Source organism: Pseudophryne corroboree (assembly GCF_028390025.1).
Source record: "Pseudophryne corroboree isolate aPseCor3 chromosome 3 unlocalized genomic scaffold, aPseCor3.hap2 SUPER_3_unloc_52, whole genome shotgun sequence".
Classification (NCBI taxonomy): domain Eukaryota; kingdom Metazoa; phylum Chordata; class Amphibia; order Anura; family Myobatrachidae; genus Pseudophryne; species Pseudophryne corroboree.
The window spans coordinates 170,001-185,933 of NW_026967544.1; positions in this window are offsets into that span (position 1 = coordinate 170,001).

Below are 15,933 nucleotides of genomic sequence, written 5' to 3' on the forward strand. Positions count from 1 at the left end.
AGACTCGGCTCCTCTCCCGCGCTCTCTCGCGCTCTGACCTCCGCCCGATCCTCCCGCCCGCGGCGGGGGAGGTCCGGCGGGCGAACCCTTCCGTGTGACCGCCTCGCCGGAGCAGGGGCGGCGCGCAGGGCCCTCTCCTGGGGCTGCAAGGAGCGGCCGTCGGGGCTGGCCGCGTCCTCAGATCTCGATGCGACGCTCGTTCGGTTCCTGGGAAATCATGTGCTCCGCCGGGGTCCGGGGGCGAGCGTCCTTCGCTGGGCGAGGGGGACGCTTCCCCGGCACCCCCGGCGGCGTCAGATGCCTGCGGGTGCCGGCGGACAGAGCAGACCGCGCCGCACGGGGTACGGGTGTGGGGCCCGCCCGGCTCCGGAAACCGGAGCGATCGGGCGGACACCTGGGGACCGGACGCCCTCTCCGGGCGCGCCGTGGGCAGAGGAAGGGTCGGGTTCGCCTGGAGCCAGCCGAGACCCCTGGGTTCCGGCCGAGCGATCGTCCCTCCCCGCTGGGGCGCGGGGTGCCACATCGATCGGGTTGCTGAAAAAAAAAGAGTAATTTTCATTCGGTTCACTGTTTCCATACCATAATCCATCTGCCACCTGTAAATCTCGCTCAGGGGGTCCTCTCGGACGTAGTGGGACAGGAGGCGCGCGCGACACTTTTGCGGTGCACTCTGCAATTCTTCACCGAGGTCTTGGAAGTGCCTCCCAGCCTGAGGAACACCAGTCCGCACTCATCGGCGAAACTTCCACAAATTGCAGTACCTGATTAGGCCCGCTGGGGGGCGCTGCCTCCGGGGGAGAAGGAGACATGCCCAGGCCGTACTTCAGGCTCCAACAGACACCCATCTTGACCCTTTATAGGCCCCATCGGGGAGATGGTCCTGCGCATGCTGATCTCAGAGCTCCACAGCTATCCTGTCACACACCCATTCACAGGAGCTCCAAAAATCATTTGGTTATCTGTTTCCATACCGTAATCCATCCACCACCTGTAAATCTCGCTCAGGGGGTCCTCTCGGACGTAGTGGGACGGGAGGCGCGCGCAACACTTTTGCGGTGTGCCCAGCAATTTTTATCCGAGGCCTTGGGAGTGCCTCCCAGCCTGAGGCATACCGGTCCGCACTCATAGCCGAGACTTCCACAAATTGCAGTACCCGATTTGGCCCGCCGGGGGCGCTGCCGCCGGGGGAGAAGGAGACGTGCCCGGGCCCGTACGCCGGGCACCAGGGCTTTTTGCTTTTTGTAACCCGGTTCCTGGAGCCCTGCCTGGGCAAAATCGGATGCAAGAAGGCCCTGCCCATGCTGATCTCTGAGCTCCAGGGAAACGGGCTTTTCGGCCCCGGACAGAGTCCCGGCTCTCTCGCTCGCCTCGTTGGTACCTACTGATCCGGCGGAGGTGTTCTCCGGCGGGTAGCGACACGGACGGCTGAGGGCGCGCTTCACCCAGGCTTCAACCATCTCCTTCCCGAGCCCCTGGAAGTGCCGCTGGGCCGCGGGCGCCCCGGTCCGCACTCATCCGAGACACTTCCGCGCTGGAGTCCGACGCTCGCCGGCCGCGTCCCCCGGCCCGCGGGGGCCCGGGGGGAGGCCCGACGGCGCCCCCCGGTGGCCAGAGGCGGCTCGGAGCGAGACGATCAGGGGGGAACGGCGGCGCGCGACCCGCCCCGGCACCCGTGGCCCTGCGGACGGGCAGGCGGCTCCCGGGCGAGCCCCGTCGCGGCGCCCCCCGGTGGCCGCCTGACGCCACTGCGGGGGGGTGCAGATTCCGTGTGCCCTCTCGGATAAAAACAAAAGAAATGATTCCCGTCGGGCGAAAGTAAGTGGGATGCAGGGCCCCGGGCCCCGCCGGTCCGCGCGCGCGGCGCCCCCCGCTGGCCGGTCGAAGGGATGACAAAAATAAAAAGAAAAACATTTCAAAAAAGCACTCGCCCCAAACAGACGAAAGGTACCCGATCCGCCCGGATGAACCCTCCCCCGTGTCCCCGCCGCGGCGCCCCCCGCTGGCCAGCCGAGGTAATACACGATTGAGAGGGGGGGGGAGTGAAAAAAAAGGGCAAAACATGAAAAACACCCCACCCATTTGAATGCAAAGTCCCGGAGCGGCCAGGGGTGGATGCCGGTCCGCTCGCACGGCGCCCCCCGCAGGCCATTTGAAGGGAAGAACGGAACGAGACTAAAAGATAAAAAAAATTCAAAAAAGCACTCGCCCCAAACAGATGAAATGTACCCGGTCCGCCCGTGTCCCCGCCGCGGCGCCCCCCGCTGGCCAGCCGAGGTAATACACGATTGAGAGGGGGGAGTGAAAAAAACGGGCAAAAAATGAAAAACACCCCACCCATTTGAATGCAAAGTCCCGGAGCGGCCAGGGGTGGACGCCGGTCCGCTCGCACGGCGCCCCCCGCAGGCCAGTTGAAGGGAAGAACGGAACGAGACTAAAAGATAAAAAAAATTCAAAAAAGCACTCGCCCCAAACAGATGAAATGTACCCGGTCCGCCCAGGTCCCCGATGCGGCGCCCCCCGCTGGCCAGCCGAGGGAATACACGATTGAGAGAGAGAGAAAAAACAGGCAAAAGAAAAAAACACACCACCGATTTAAATGCAAAGGGAGAATGAACGGATGGAAGGATGGAAGAGAAGAACAGCCCGGGCACCCGCCGGCTTCCGCAGCCCGGGCTCCCTCCGGCTTCCACGGCCGCGCTCCGTACATACAGACAGCAAATGAAATAACGGATGGATGGAAGAGAAGAACAGCCCGGGCTCCCTCCGGCTTCCGCGGCCCGGGCTCCGTACATACAGACAGCTTGGGATCTCGTCGGCTACCGCAGCCCGGGCACCCGCCGGCTTCCGCACCCCGGGCTCCCTCCGGCTTCCGCGGCCCGGGCTCCGTACATACAGGCAGCTCGGGATCTCGCCGGCTACCGCAGCCCGGGCACCCGCCGGCTTCCGCACCCCGGGCTCCCTCCGGCTTCCGCGGCCCGGGCTCCGTACATACAGACAGCTCGGGATCTCGCCGGCTACCGCAGCCCGGGATCTCACCGGCTACCGCACCCCGGGCTCCCTCCGGCTTCCGCGGCCCGGGCTCCGTACATACAGACAGCTCGGGATCTCGCCGGCTACCGTAGCCCGGGCACCTACCGTCTTCCGCAGCCCGGGCTCTCGACGGCTTCCGCAGCCCAGGCTCTCGCCGGCTTCCGCAACCCGGGCTCCCGCCGGCTTCCGCAGCCCGGGCTCTCGCCGGGTGAAGATCAGGCGAGAGTAGGGATGTCCTCCGCTGGACGGGAAGCCCAGGCCGTGGAGCCGCCGGACGGACCGGGGGTCGACCTGGCCGTAACGGGCGGGACGAGGAGGAGGCGAGGCCCGGACTCTCTCCCGTCCGGACGGCCCGAGGCCCCTCCTCCCCTCCCGGTGGACCCGGCCCCGACTATTAAGCCCGGCCAGGGAGTCCACGTCGGCCCTGGGGCGGACCAGGGAAGGACCCCCCTTCCGCGCTCCGCCGCGCTCGGAGGCGCTGACGCGCCGGGCGGACGGGGTGCCTCCGGCCAAGTCCCCGGCCGGGACTTGGCTGGAGAGTGAGGGCGCACGGTCCAAGTCCCCCGCCACAGCGCTGCTGGGGAACTGTTTGCTTTAAACACACTCTGCATTGCATACACACCGAAACCCATTCCAGTCTGGTAAACGTGATTCTCGGGGACTTGCGAGAATTGTATGCTGGGTAGTTGAGACATGACTCCCCTATCACCTCCCAGGGTCAGACTCATGGGGACCTCATTTTAGGTCCCCACCATGTCGGAGGTCCCGCCAGTGTTGGTGTGCTGTCTGGCCCTTGTCCCCGTTAGGATATATAAACAAGTACACACACACACACACACACTAGGTGCTTCATCGTGCCCTACGGGCGCTCTTCACACCGTCGCAAGGAGCTACGCCCCCTTAACCCTTGCATGCCTTTCTGGGGTTTAATATTTGTATTATATGGAGTATTACCTGCATTCCTTTGTTAGTTGTTAAATATTGCATAATGAAAGGGCGTGCGATGGTGAAGGAGGCACAGCCCCTTGCGACGGCGTGAGCAGCACCTGCAGGGCACGATGTACAGAATGTAGCGGGTGCGGGGGGACTGCGGATGGTGTCTGTAGATGCTGCGGGTGGAGGGAGGCAGAAGTGGGGGTGGGGCCCGGATGGGGAAAGTTCGGGAGGTGCTGTGCGTGGGGGAGGGGAAGAGGAGTGGGGGATGCAGATGGGGGAGGGGTCCGGAGGCACTGAAGGTAGGGGAGGGGCAGGTGTGGGGATGTTGTGGCTGGATGAAGGGTTCCGGAGGTGCTGTTGGATGTGAAGGGACGAGAGTGCCGGGGGTGGGGTAGGGGACCGCAGGCACCATGGGTAGGGTAGGGGCAGGGACGGGTGTTGCGGCGGATGGGAAAGGAGGGACGGAGGTGGGGGAGGGGTGGGTGAGAGGGGGGACCGCTGATGGAGGAGGGTGTCTGCAGATGCTGCGGGTGGAGGGGGGCAGGTGTGGTGGGAGACATATAAGGGGGGTGAATGGTGGAAGGGGCCTGGAGGTGCTGTGGGTGGTGAAGGGGTGGGGGAGGGGTGGAGTGCCGCATGTGGTGGAGGGGAAGGTGCGGAGGTGTGGTGCATTGGGGAGAGGTCTGGAGGCGCTGCGGGTACTGTACATGCCATAAAAGGTAGTTGGAGGGTATGCAGTAACAGGGCCAGGACAGGGGTGACGGGGCCAGGACAGGGGTGACGGGGCCAGGACAAAAATGATAGGGACAGGATAAGGGTGACAGGGCCAGGATAAGGGTGAAAGGGCCAGGCCAGGAGTGACAGGGACATGACAGAACACAGGGCACGGGAGAGATTGGTATTAGGGACAGAACAGTGGTGACAGACAGATGTATGTTACCGGAGTCACTGCTGCTGGCTGCTGCTGTTCCACTCCAACCTGTTGGGATCTGCTGCTGGTGGAGACTTGGCATGGCTGACTCTCTCAGGCTGGAGTCCTGCTTCCTCTGCCCGTCCGCATCACTCCCCCCCCCCCCTCCTCAGTCACACACCGCAGACCTCGCGCAGCTGCCGGGCACTGTGGTAAGGTGAGACTGGAAATGACTGGTTAGCCCCCAGGAGATGCTGCGGCTGGAGGGAGGAGGGGGTCATAGCATGCACGTGGCGCAGACCTCGCGGCTGCCGGGCACTGTGGTAAGGGGAGACTGGGAATGACTGGTTAGCCCCCAGGAGACGCTGTGGCTGGAGGGAGGAGGGGGTCAGAGCCTGCAAGCAGCGCAGACTTCTGCAGCGCTACCCACCGGCTAAAGTGTGTGAATGAGCTGGGCGCACTCCACTGCGGGTGGCAGCGCTGCAGCTAGCGGTAGAGTTGCCGGGGCTGGAGATAACAGAGGCAGTATGGAACCTGCACAGCGACAGGTGCCCCACTAAACTGCAGCTAAGAAGCGTGGAGTGTGCCAGAAAGTGACGCTCCTCCGCACCAGAGAGACCCTGCTGAGTATGCTGATGTGGGGGGTCAAGCACACAGTGAGCCGGTGCCCGTCTGTCTGTATGACATAACCCTCACACACCCCCATACCTCCCAAATGTCCCGATTTTCGCGGGACAGTCCCATTTTTTGGGGTCTGTCCCGCTGTCCCACCCGCGGCTCGCAGTGTCCGGCGGTGGGGGGGGGGGGCAGTTGGAAAGCTCCTGTACTCGCTAGGCGTTACACTCAAGGATGCATCGGAGGAATCCCAGGCAGGAGAGGACTCGTGACATGGCCTGCATGACTATTGGCGTTCCTGTCTAAGGAGGAAATTGACATTGAGGGAGTTGGTCGTGGGGTTTGCAGGAGCTTGGTTACAAGAGGAAGAAGGGATTTAGTTGTCAGTGGACTGCTTCCGCTGTCACCCAAAGTTTTTGAACTTGTAGATGACTTATGATGAATGCGCTCCAGGTGACGTATAAGGGAGGATGTTCCTAGGTGGTTAACGTCCTTACCCCTACTTATTACAGCTTGACAAAGGCAACACAAGGCTTGACAATATTCGTCCCACGGACAACAGGTGTCTCCCCGGGTGCTTGACTTAAACAAACCACCTCACCATCAGAATCCTCCTTGTCAATTTCCTCCTCAGCGCCAGCAACACCCATATCCTCATCCTGCTGTACTACAACAGTGACATCTTCAATTTGACTATCAGGAACTGGACTGCAGGTGCTCCTTCCAGCACTTGCAGAGGGCGTGCAAATGGTGGAAGGCGCCACCTCTTCCCGTCCAGTGTTGGGAAGGTCAGGCATCGCAACCGACACAATTGGACTCTCCTTGGGGATTTGTGATTTAGAAGAACGCACAGTTCTTTGCTGTGCTTTTGCCAGCTTAAGTCTTCATTTTTCTAGCGAGAGGATGAGTGCTTCCATCCTCATGTGAATCAGAACCACTAGCCATGAACTTAGGCCAGGGCCTCAGCCGTTCCTTGCCACTCCGTGTCGTAAATGGCATATTGGCAAGTTTACGCATCTCATCAGACGCTTTTAATTTAGATTTTACTGATCTTTTTTTTTTTTTTTACATGCTATCTACTATGACATTGGGCATTGGCCTTGGCAGACGACGTTGATGGCATTTCATCGTGTCGGCCATGACTAGTGGCAGCAGCTTCAGCACGAGGTGGAAATGTATCTTAATCTTTCCCTATTTTACCCTCCACATTTTTGCTCATTTTTTAATTGTGGAATTATATGCCAGTACTATATCAATAGCAATGGCCTGCTGTACCATACTGCTATATATTATATACTGGTGGTCAGCAAAATTCTGCCCTGTCCTCCTACTATATATACTGCACACAACTAAAATGCACCACAGGTATGGATGGATAGTATACTTGACGACACAGAGATAGGTAGAGCAGTGGTCTACTGTACCGTACTGCTATATAATACTGGTGGACACTGGTCAGCAAAACTCTGCACTGTCCTCCTATACTACAATGCATCACAGATATGGAGCGTTTTTCAGGCAGAGAATGTAGATATTTTCAGTACACCGAGCACAGATATTTGTAGCACACTGAACACAGAAACTGAGAGGACGCTGCACGTCCTCTCCGTATCATCTCCAATGCACGAGTGAAAATGGCGGCGACGCGTGGCTCCTTTATATAGAATATGAATCTCGCGAGAATCCGACAGCGGGATGATGACTTTCGGGCGTGCTCTGGTTAACCGAGCAAGGCGGGAGGATCCAAGTCTGCCTTGGAACCGTGTAAAATGGGTGAAGTTCGGGGGGGGGGTTCGGATTCTGAGAAACCGAACCCTCTCATCACTAGTTTGTAGTTACACAAGTGTTGTTACGGTCATTTTTTCAGCGTGTTGCTGTAAATTGTTCATGCCTGTTGGCATGTGTTATGTTGAATGCCATGTTGTGCAGCATGGTTAAGGTGTGAGCTGGTATGAATTTCACCGTTAAATTAAAAGTAAATCGTTTTCTCTAAATGTCTGTCTCCCTGGGCACAATTCCTATACTGAGGTCTGGAGGAGGGGCATAGACGGATGAGCCAGTTCACACTCTGAAAAAGTCTTAACGTGCCCATGGCTCCTGCGGAACAGTTTATACCCCATGGTACTGAAGTGGACCCCAGCATCCTTTACAGACTAGGAGAAAAATATTTACCGGTAGGTATTAAAATCCTGTTTTCGACTGCATCTGTGAGAGAAATCGAAGGATTGTATGCACGTTTAAGGTACCATGGGACGCACGGGCACGCTGGTGTAATCTCGCGTCTCATGATAGTAAGTGCTGCACTTAATATTTGCACCCACCCATCACGTGATGACCATGCGATCTATTGCATGGTAATCACTTTGTCAGTTCAGGTGTGATTTCGTCGCACCTGAACTGCTGGTGCGATGTTGCGGGGGATCGCATAACTTTATGGGCACCATTAGTCCTGGGCTGGTATGTAATTGGAATCCCTACTGCCGCACCGTATTACCACTCGTGGTGGTCCATGCCACCACCCAAGGGGGAATAAGAGTGTGGTTAGCGAAGCACGCCACTGTGCCTGATGCGTGGTGTTTGCAGCGATACCGCCAGGGGACTTGCTGCGTTCTCAGTTGGAATTCCGGCGTTGGTCTCCTGACCACCAGTATTCTGGCACCAACCCTTTGTAACTGGTATACCAAGTAGTTTAATTGTTCCCTGAACCAAATTGCATTCAGGTTAAGTAAACCATGAAAGACCCCTTTTCCACTTCATCAGTAACCTTGTTTATTGCTTGATCTATCTGGCTTGTGGTTTGTTATGATACCCCTTTGTGTCTGCCACAAAAATCTGGGTTACTGCACATAAATCCACGTTGATGTGCAGTCTGAAAAGGGCCAGTTGAAATAATCATGGTTGATCGACATGGTATCTCAAGTCTGGTAGCTACCAGGGTTGAACACTAATTCAACCTGTCTTGCATTGAGGAGTGAACGGGTAAGCCAGGTGGGTGTGGTTCGTTTTATCGACAGTGCCTAGGTCGACAATGTTTAGGTCGACCACTATTGGTCGACAGTCACTAGGTCGACATGGATGGAAGGTCGACAGGGTTTCTAGGTCGACAGGTCTAAAGGTCGACATGAGTTTTTTTTTGGGGGGGGGGGTTTGTGTCGTTTTCTTCGTAAAGTGACCGGGATCCCAAGGGATCCCAAATTAGCGCACCGCGTCCCCTCGCATGGCTCGCTTCGCTCGCCATGCTTCGGGCATGGTGCCTTCGCTCCGCTGCCGCTTCACTCGGCACACTTTACCGTTCCAAACGTAGTCGACATGGATCGTTAAGTATGAAAAAATGAAAAAACAATAAAAAAACTCATGTCGACCTAGCACATGTCGACCTAGAAACCCTGTCGACCTTCCATCCATGTCGACCTAGTGACTGTCGACCAATAGTGGTCGACCTAGGCACTGTCGATCTTCAGACCGGATCCCAAGCCAGGTCTATGCAACGTGTTACAATTTTACGCTATAAGAAGAGGTGGCACTTTGAGATCATCTCCAAGTGCCACCTACGCACGCGTCACTGTTGAAGTCACCACCCCGGCATATTGTTGTGTAAAAGGGTCAGTTAAAAATAACCCAACTCCAGTGACCTGTGAATCCCAGCCTGTTATCAACCAGATTTGGACCTGGGGAAGTGTGCTGTGTAAACGTCATGTCCTGAGTTATGCTTAAAAGATGCTGATTGTCTGTATATGCAGAGGACTGCCTCAAGGGAGTGTCCTAGTGACATGCAGGGCAGAAACGGGCTCGGTGTAAATGGGGCCAACCTGGGAATAACCTAGGTTCAGGGTGCAGGGTAAACGTTCTTGGGTCATGGTTGTAACAGTCTCTGAAAGCCCAGGTTGGACCTGGCTTTTTTGTGGGAAAAGTGTTATACGCGTTTGCTGTTTTTAAATGGCAGATTAGTATGCCAGGTAAGTAATTGTGAACCTTTAGCCATTTGCATTTGCTCATGTAAGTTGGTAAACTCTTGCATTTAGGTTAAATGTGGCAGGGATTGAAGTGTGTTCTGAAATCACTTTTACTGGTGCTACCCATGTTTTCTCTTGCAGGGTACACAGGTTGTCCACAGGATAAACAGTGGGATATGATGTAGCAACAGCGGATTGGCACCATTGATCAAAGTTTTCGGCCTCCCAGAATGCACCAGGCCAGTCCCCCTATATACCCGCCTCCTTTCTCAGGCAATTCAGTTTGTTTGGAACGGCAGGAGGCAGACCATGGTCATTGGGCTACTGGTTTTATAGCAGCCCTAAGCTTTTTATTTTTATAGTATTTTTTTTTTTTTTTTTCCTGGCGTGATCTTTCTAAAATGTCCTATGCGTACCATTTAGAGTCGCTCCAACAACTCTCTGCTGGGTCACAACAATGCTGTTTTTTGGTGGGCATCGGTGTAGGATATACTAGCAGGTACTGCAGACATTACCCGGCTATGGCCGGAGCACGGGGAGAAGGTAAGGCATGGGTTCCGCTTAGGAGGGAAAACACGAGACACAGCAGCACTGCTTTGGGATGGATAACTACCTCAGGGATCATAGGCTACAGGGTGATAGTCCCTACACACTGGCCGAACTGCCCGACGGCGGATACGGGTGACCGGGGGGCAGTGAAGTTTCTATACTCCCCCCGTCACCCGGCTGCATTGAAGTGCAGGCAAATATGGACGAGATTGTCCTTATTGGCCTGCATGTACAGCGATGGGGCATCAGCGATGAACAAGCGCGTGGCCGTTCATCGCTGGTGCCTCCACACTGCACGATATGAACGTTATCTCGTTCATTAATGAACGAGATTGTTCATATTGTGCAGTCATGTTGGCCAGTGTGTAGGGCCCTTTAGTCTGAGACTGGGATTCCTGGGGTTGATGTCCGCAGTGGGGAGTAAGACGCTCTCCTGGTTGTCCCTCCCCGGTTCGTGACCAGTTTCCTCAGTTTCCATCTGTGAGGCTGTGTATCTGAAAAGACCCAGTCGCAGCATAGTCCGCTGTATGACTAGTGCGTCGGTGTACACTTGGGCATTTGTGTTCACTGTAGGTTCACATGGCCGTTGTGTACACTAATAGCGTCTGGATCCACTCCAGGGACGTGCGGTGAGCTAAATGGCGGAGGGGGCACTGGCTAGCACCAGAGACAGATTCACACAAAATACATGAGCCAAAGCGTACATCTGGGCATTATACACAGGTGCAGCAGTATACACTCCTGGAAATTTTGAGGATTTTCATAAGAGATGAGCGTAAAAGATAGGCAGGTGAGGCCACTTAGCGTTAATGTATTGATCGATCCTGGAAGCAGGTTAAGTCTCCCTGTATCCCACTCTCCTGAACTATAGTAGGTGATATAGCACTAAGGGGGTCATTCTGAGTTGATCGTCGCTGTGCTAAATTTAGCACAGCTATGATCATGTTCCCAGACATGCAGGGGGACGCACAGCACAGGGCTAGCCCGCCTCACCCCCTCCCTCGCACAAGTCCAAAAGCATCTCACAGTGGCGATGCTTTTGTACTTGTTGAGAAACTCCCGGCCAGTGCAGCTCCTGCGGTTGAACGGGAGTTGCTCGTCGCTGCCCATGGTCACAGCTGCTACATGTTACGTCACGCAACCGCTGCGGCCCGCCACCTGCACGGTCCGGCCACGCCTCCAAAACGCAATTGTAGAATATACCTGTTGTATATGTGTTAATGCACTTTGTATTGGGTAGGGTTTGGCAATAGGATTAATTAAAAAATTTATATTTGAAATCTGGCACTTTGAATATTGATAAGGGTTTATCAACAGCTGCTATAGATGTGCCACAACCACATTCCCTTACCACCACTCGTTCCTAATGAAGGGTCCCATGTACTTCTGCTATCATGGGCATTCAGCGCCCAAATGAAACTGTATTTAGAGCAGTGCGCCTATTTGCTACAATAAAGATTTGCAGCACTACTATATTTTATTGTGTATACCTTGTTAGTCACCATATTAGTGAGAACACTTGCAGAGACTGAACGCAGAATATTTTATTTCCATTTCAGCACTACAGAGAGTGGTACCTCTATGAACAGTCTGCATTATGCTAGTGAGTGCTACGTCTACTACTCCCCTGATACTCACAAAAGTTTAGATGATGTTTAAAGCTGTCCATGTTAGGCAGTGGTTATGTTTGTCATTTAACGTAAGTAGGATTTATTGCTGATCTGTTCAGCACTTTTCAGTATAAGTGAAAGGCCTTAAACATATAAAATGTTTCCAAAATTACAAAAATGTTATTCTATATTTAAATTTGTTTTTAAAATAAAAATTATTTATTGCAAATTTGTATTGTTTTTATTTTAATATATATTGATTTTTTAAATGCAATTTACTGTTCAGGTTCAAATACAGCAGAATAAAAACTGTTTTAATTTGGCATAATAGAGGAAATTTTGAAAGGAGTGAATGGGGAAGACAAAAGCTGCACCCTAAGGATACTGAAATATATATTCTATAAAACATTGGTATACTTATAACCAACCATGGGGGTTATTCGGATCGGGTGGGAAATTTGCGGCGTCTGCATTGCGCACGTGCGACGTCACTGGACAACGATGCTGCCAACAAGAAATGTGATCGCACCAGCGATAGCAATAAGACGGTCAAGTGGGAGGCGTTACGGGGAGGATACTCACCGGTTTCCAGGCGTGGTAAGTCCAACACAGGTGTTTGGAGGGTGGATGTCTGACGTCAGGACTGGGACCTTCATCGATGGATCCGTCGCACAGGGTCTTGTTTTGATAGAAACATTTTTAGCATAGCAGTGCTGCACAAGTGTTCACAGCACTGCTATGCTATAATACAGTCCCCCATAGGCGACGTCAGGTTGATCGCACGAGCAGCAAAAAGTTGCTACATGCGATCAACTCGCAATGACACCCCCCCCCACCCCCCCATGTGCCTTGGTGTTCATGTCCACCATGCTGTGTGCATTACGGGCTTAATGAGTGTTCTGTGCCGACCAGCTAACATGCCCTGACCTCACCCGAGGTTCATTATCACTTAACAAGTTTAATTTTATTTTCATTTTGCCTATGTAATCATATAATTCTGAAACAAATGCCTGATAACATTTTTAGATCTAAACTGCAGTCATTGTACAATACCTAACTTAAATAACTCACTAATATGCCACACACGCCCGGTGAAAGCTTGTCCATCCATATTTCTCATACATATAGTATAGGCGCATTCTTTTGAGGACTCTGTTACTGCGATGGTTCAAGATACTTTACTTAGCCCATTTTGGGTCAAACTAATAGAACATATATCCTAAACACAAGTTTTGCTCTGCCATCACCATCATATAGGGTATCCGGTTGATAGACAGTGTCTAGTTAGACAGTCAATAGATAGACACCATGGGGGGGAATTCAAATGTTTGAAAAATCGGTTGGTTGTCTTTTTCCACCCTATATATTAGATATGAAAAAACAGACACCCAACTGACTTTTCAAACATTATGAATTCTCCCCCATATGTGAGACAGTACAAAAGGTTGACATGAAAGTGTTCGACAAAAAAAAGATAGACAATTTTTTGTTGTTTAATGTAACATGTATTTGGACTATTTCATACCTTCTCTATCCATGTTGGCATAGAGTTGGTTATAAACCTTGTGGCAAGTGAGGCGAGGGTAAGTCTACAATTGGAGTCCCAGTTGACAAAATTATCCACAAAAATGCAAAAAACAGGGTGTCTATTTTTTAGTGGTCAACCATTTTCATGTTGAAATTTTGACCATGTCGACGTAATGTCTGTCTAACATATGGTGTCTGGCTATTGACTGTCTAACTAGATACTGTCTATCAAACTGCAACCATCATATAGACCCTATCCCTATGTCGTCAACTAAATTTTAAAGGAAAAATGTATTAATGAACCTTGTAGATGAAAATAGTTTTACATTGTGGCTGATTATTATTCCAGTATTGGTGCTTCTTCAAACTTGAAAATTATTCCTAGTTTGGAATATTGGTCCTCAATTGTGAAGTCCACAGGCTTGTCAGATTATACTTTGTAAATTGAAAATGATAAAATACATCCATCATTTTGAATTATTTATGGACTGCTATTGTCCTAGGAAGATAACTAGCTTCAAGCAGAATATTTTTTCATGTGAAATAACATTATTTACGTAACGCACGTATTTTAAACAGACCTTAAATTATAAAAATTCACATCAGTCTCTGCCCCAGGGGAGTTTACAATATTTATACCCTCTCGTCTGTATACAAGTACTAGGACAGACTACAACTCTGTCCTCAGGTCCCCAAACCGTTCATGTTTTCACGTTCTAAACAAAGAAGAATATAATAATAGTTGGCTCCACCTGTTGATCTTTTAAAATGTCAGTGAGCGATGAGTATACCTAAGTTCATGATAGTTCATCTCTAAAATGTGCTCGGTTTGTGGTCCTGTGGACAGAGTCTGAAAACCATTAATAAATATCTATTATTAACTAACTTCAGAGTACATATGTAATTTGAAAAAATAAGATGACCAATATATCATAAAAAATATTTTTATTCATAGAAGCGGACCAATTAGAAGAAAGAAATAAAAGTAACAGCAAAGGGGAAATAAGCGCAACGGAATATGCTGCGCTATATAAGAAACTGTAAATAAATAGCTTGATTGTACTGCATAGGTATTCAACCTGTGGCCCTCCAGCTTTTGTGAAACTACACGTTTCAACATGCCTTAATATCAAAACTGTGGCATGGGGTGCTGGGATGTGTTGTTCCACAGCATCTGGAGGGGCACAGATTGGAAATTTGGACTGATTGGGGACCCTCGGTGTATAGGGGGTCAAAGGTCATGACCTCTGGATGCTTCAGAACACTGGTCCAGGTTTTGGGGGGTCCTGATCCACTTTGGAGCTTAGACCCCAATGGGGCACAGGTAGCCCCAGTGATTCTTTACCCCAATACGAAGTTTCTAGTCTCTGGGGTCAAAAATGAGGGTGTTAGGCCCTGGGGGACACTACCCCCCCACCGCTTCTGGGCCATGCACCCCAAAATTTTGAAACTTGGTGGGTTGATAGAGAAGAGACTCTTCTGTATGCCTGCCAAATTTGGGGTCACTGGTAGCCCAGGAATGAAAGTTATAGCTCCAGAAGTGGACCCCACTTGACTTTTCCGCCTGCGGGAGAGCCCCGGGTAAGTCAATGGGAAAACACCGCTGGCTGGAAGTCATGGATCTCTGGTTCCCGTGGAGCTATTTAAACCCAATTTGAAACCCAATTTGTTACAGTAGTAGCAGAGTATCCCCTCTATATTTGGGCTAAATTTGGGGTCATTGGGTTAAACAGAACCGGAGATATAGACCGGTAAATCCTCCAACTTTTACCGGTGGCTCTCCCGGGTAAGACAATAGCCAAGTACCGCTGTCTGGAAGTCATGGATCTCCGGTTCCTGTGGAGCCATTGACCCCAAATTTGGTACAGTAGTAGCTGCATATCACCTCTATATGTGGTCCAAACTTGGGGTCATTGGATCCAACAGAACATGAGATATTGTGACCCAAATTTGAAACTTTTGGCCCCGTTCAAAGAACCAGAGATGAGCTGCAACCAGCGCCGTTGTCATTAAAGTACTCTATAAAAAAAAAGGGCTCCAGAAAGAAAAAAATATATGGCCCCCACCGGTGGAAGTGATGTTTTGGATCCAGGGTGTATGGAAGGGTTCCTGGGTTCAAAGAGGCCCTCCTGTCCTGGTGGGTGCCGTTTTGGTGAATTCCAGGTCTGGAACCAGAATATTTGTGGCCATAAGTCGGTGCTTTGGGAACTTGTACCGAAACAAGACTTAGTGCAATGAAATCAGCGCATCAACAACTTCCAGGCGGTGGATGGTGGGCTTTGAATCCGGGGAGGGGGGCCAGTCGGGGTGGGCTTAATAGTCCATATTTTTTTGGAGGGGGGCTGGTTCCCTTCCACCACTTATGGAGCTTGATCCTGGGAACATCACCAATTTTGGGCTGTTTTGGAGGTATGGAGCTAGGTCAACCGTCCAGTCACCCGTGATGACTTTACCCGGTCTGAGCCTGGGTAAGCAAGTGACCAAGTACCGGTGCCTGGAAGTCATGGATCTCCGGTTCCCGAAAAGCCAAATTTATGGGACTTGTTAGACTGTTAGCAGAGTATCCCCTCTATATCTGGGCCAAATTTGGGTTCATTGGGTCCAACAGAACTGGAGATATTGACCAACCAATCGTCAGAGCCTGGGTAAGCAAGTGACCAAGTACCGGTGGCTGGAAGTCATGGATCTCCAGTTCCAGAAAAGCCAAATTTATGAGATTTGGTACACTAGTATCCCCTCTATCACTGGGCCAAATTTGGGGTGATTCGGTCCAACAGAACCAGAGATATACCCCTTTAAACTT